This window comes from Triticum aestivum, chromosome 1D (genome assembly GCF_018294505.1).
Source record: "Triticum aestivum cultivar Chinese Spring chromosome 1D, IWGSC CS RefSeq v2.1, whole genome shotgun sequence".
Lineage (NCBI taxonomy): Eukaryota > Viridiplantae > Streptophyta > Magnoliopsida > Poales > Poaceae > Triticum > Triticum aestivum.
The window spans coordinates 164183696-164187547 of NC_057796.1; positions in this window are offsets into that span (position 1 = coordinate 164183696).

Here is a 3852-nt window from a genome sequence, read left to right on the forward strand (position 1 = left end):
GTTCAAGCTATTTCAAGGTTGTTATCACATTCAAGCCATTTAATTCAACTGGCGCAATCTTTCTTTTAATCATTCAACGGTGTAACTTTTGAGTGGGCCCTAACCCACAGGTCTTTTTCCAGGATCTTACCTGACTCTTCTAATTTTTCTGGAGTTATTCTCGAATTCATTGCAAAGTTTGACGTAAGAATGAATTATCATCAGTCAAATGTCTTTCTCCAAGATCTTTCAAATTCTTTTCATTGTTGGTTCAATCTTTCTAATTGTCATTCCGGAGTGCCTCAACAATTCATGGTGGTGTTTCTCATTGTCATTCTCAACACTTGAAGACCGAAGAAGAATTTTCTCTTGAATCTTGGTCCGTTCTCTTCAAGATTCATGGTTCTTACTTGTTGCCATCCTCTCAAATTGTTTCCAATCGCGTAATTCTTTTGTTACCCATCCGGAGCATTTCAGAGTTGTTTTCATTTCTTGATCATCCAAAGGCCATCATTTCAGAAAGATTTCTTCGTTCTAAGTTTTCAGCCTCGTTCTTCAATTATTCTTAATTGATGTCTCTTCGTTCATCTCCATATTATTCCGGTGCATCGTCCAAGTATCCTCTAATCAGGTCATGATCTCTTTGTTCTCATGTATCTAAATCCCCTCAAGTATCTTCATTCGTTTTCCAATTCTTCCCGGCGAATTGTGCCTTTGCTACTTTCATTTTTAATTCTTACGGTGGTTCGTTCAAGGGTTCTCTTCCTTGGTTACCATATAAATTTATTCGTTGTTTCAATCCTACCGATGGTTCGATGAAGACCTTCCCAAGTTTGCGCAATATCTATCTTAATCTTTTCTACGAGAATAAGTAGTATGCAAAATCTGTTGCTTGTCATCAATCTAAATTGGTGAAGGCTAAGCATAATGTAATTCTTATTCTTGTTTCATCCAAGTGATTAATTCCTTATTCCAGAGATTCATCAAAATTCTTGATCTCATTTGTTCATTTTTCTTTCCGGAGGTCCAAGTTATTTCAATTATATCATTTCAAAGCTTCATCTAATCATTTTAAGGCTTCTCCCGGAGTTCTTTTCAAGTTTCCATTTCGTTTGATCATTCTTTTATTACCGGAGTTCTTCATGGAGGCTCTACATGGTGGCTCATCAAGGATTCATTTCATTCTTCAATTGTTCTTCAAGATTTCTCTCGGAGTTAAGATCCGCCAAGCTATACTTTAAAATAAACATGGTGTTCAACACATGTTTTGTTTTGAGGAGTTCAAGCATTCTTCATCTTGCATTCTGAAGTGCAATTCTCTCTATCTTATCTTTTGAGATGGTGTTATGTCATTCTTGATAATTTCCCTTCGGGTTTCATGATTCACAAGTTTTCAAGGGTGACATATTGAAATCCATCATGTTCTGTTTCGTTCAAGAGATCTTTTCAACCAATCAATCTTTTTGTTGGAGTTATATTGGGTTATAATTCACCTAAAGCCTTCCCTAAGGAATGTAGCTATTTGTGGTGGTTATCAATGATCTAAATTTTCTCCTTCTCATCTCGGTGAAGAAGTTTTCATCTCCTTGTTGATATCAATCCAATCATTTGTTTCCGTTAGTGGCGGGTTGTCACCTCATAAATTTGAGAAGTTTCCCATAAGCCCACTACAAGCTTATTCTTTTCGTTGTTGGTTTTCCAACAATTCCGTTCTAACCTTCTTGGAAGGATGCTTTCCAAGCTCATTTGTGGCGGAAGTTGTCATTTTCTTCTCCATTCTTTATTCCAATGATCTATCTTCTAATTTTTTCTTTCGGAGGCATGGTGATGTTGCTCTCTTCGCTCGTCATCTCGAATTGTGAGGATCGTGTTCTTTTCTTACTTATCCATTTAACCGGAGTGTCGTGTTTTCATTCGAGTTCTCTCATCTCATCAAGTTTCGTCTCCTTCCTCAACCAGAGTGCTGTCTGAAATCTTTTTTACCCCTTGTGCCATTCTTTCATTAGTTCCGGAGGCAATGTGTTGTTAATTTCATCGAGTATCCTCTCATCTTGTCAAGATCATGTTCAATCCCTTCCATTTACAGTCGGAGTGCTGCCCAAATTATATCATTCTTATTCCTTCCTATCTTGTTTTAACCGGAGTGGTTTAAATATCTATCGTGTCACTTAACCTCAAGGTTCTCATGGTGTTCCTTGCTTCCGTTTACTACGGAGTTCTCTCAATTCGCTTATCTCCGTTGTGTCATTTCCTCAAGCTTTGCGACCTCTCAAGGTTCTTTGGTTTCACCCGTTTGCCAAAGAAGCAATTTGTTTTACCTCTTCCTCTTCCGTTTCTCTCCGGTGCCATCCTAGATCTCGGGACGAGATCCTCTTGTAGTGGTGGAGTGTTGTAATGCCCCGAGACCGACGCTTCAGAAGACTTCCCTATTTTTTTGTGATCACCGTGTGTTTCTTTTGTGCTTGCTCTTTTATTTGTCATTGCATCATGTCATCACGCCATCATGTCATTAATTTTTTTAAAAACTCAACTAAGTAAATTGCATGGATCTTCGATCCATTTAAATCAAGGGAAATGCACATGGTGACTTCTCTTTATAACATATCATCCCAATATTAGGGAGATATATTAAATATTTCATTAATTTGGAATTCACCATAACACACTTGCAAATAATCCCAATGCCTTTGTCATCTCAATTCTTGGTCTCCAACTTGTCCTCATATTCTTTTATCGTTTTATCGAGGCTCTTCCTAAATGTTCAACATTTTCGAAAACTTCGGATTCCTACTCCTTGTTCAAACCATTTGAATTAAATTCAAATGTAAACCTTGCAATCTTGCCCACTCCATTTTTCTTGGAATGAGCACATTTTTATGAGCCCGGGGAAATTAGCCCCATGCGAAAAATCTTTCCCTAACCCCTCTCTTTCTTTTCTTCTCTCTATTTCTTTTCTGTTAAAGAGAGTATGAGAGTGAGAGAGAGAGAAGAGAGCTCAGCTGGGCCTCCCAACTCCAGGCCGGCCCATCCCCGCGGCCCACCTAGGCCCAGCCGCACCCAGCTCTAACCCTAGCCTCTCTCCATCCCCATCTCCTCCCGCACCGCCGCCAGTGCCCGACCCCCTCTCCCTCTCTTCGCGCCCGATCCCCATCTCCCTCTGCGCGCCACCACCCGTCGCTCGCTAGCCACTCTCCCTCCTCTCGATCTCTCTGACCCCTCGCTCTCACCCTCCCGTGCTGCCAAGAAGAGAGAAGGAGCGCTCTCGCCCGATCGCCGCCATGCTCGTCCCCTGGCGCCGCTTCTGCAGCGCCTCGGTTGACCTCCGTCCCGCGCCCGCATCCATGCTCTGGATCGAGAGGAGCTCGATCCCGAGCGCCTTCTGCCCGTCCATGCCGCCGTCCCCGTCGCCTCGCCAAGCTCCATGGCGCCGCCTCCGAGCCTTGCATCCTGCAGCTGGCTGCCTCCAGCCCTCGTCCGCGGCCGCGCCAAGTCCAGCGAGGCGTCGCCGTACCCGCTGCCTCCCGCGTCTCCTCGTCGCGCGCTGCGACCACCAGGAGCTCCACCGCGTCTCGATCCTCCTCTGCTTCGCCTCTGTTGCGCCAAGGCACCCAGGCCACCCCTTCCTCTGCCGCCGTGACAGCGTTCTGGCCGTCGAGCCAATCTCCTCCGTCCATCCCCATCGCCCCGCTGCCGTGCCGTCTTTTCACCTCCTGCCTGCGTCCCTCAGCACTGTGCTGCCCGATCCGCCGGGATCTTGTGCCATGGCCTGGACTCCTCTGCACCCATGAGCCTCGACGCCCTTGCTGCTGCCCGCCAGAGGCCCCTGTTGTCTCGCTTGGTGTTGGTTTGGTTTTAGATCAGCAAGAACGAGAC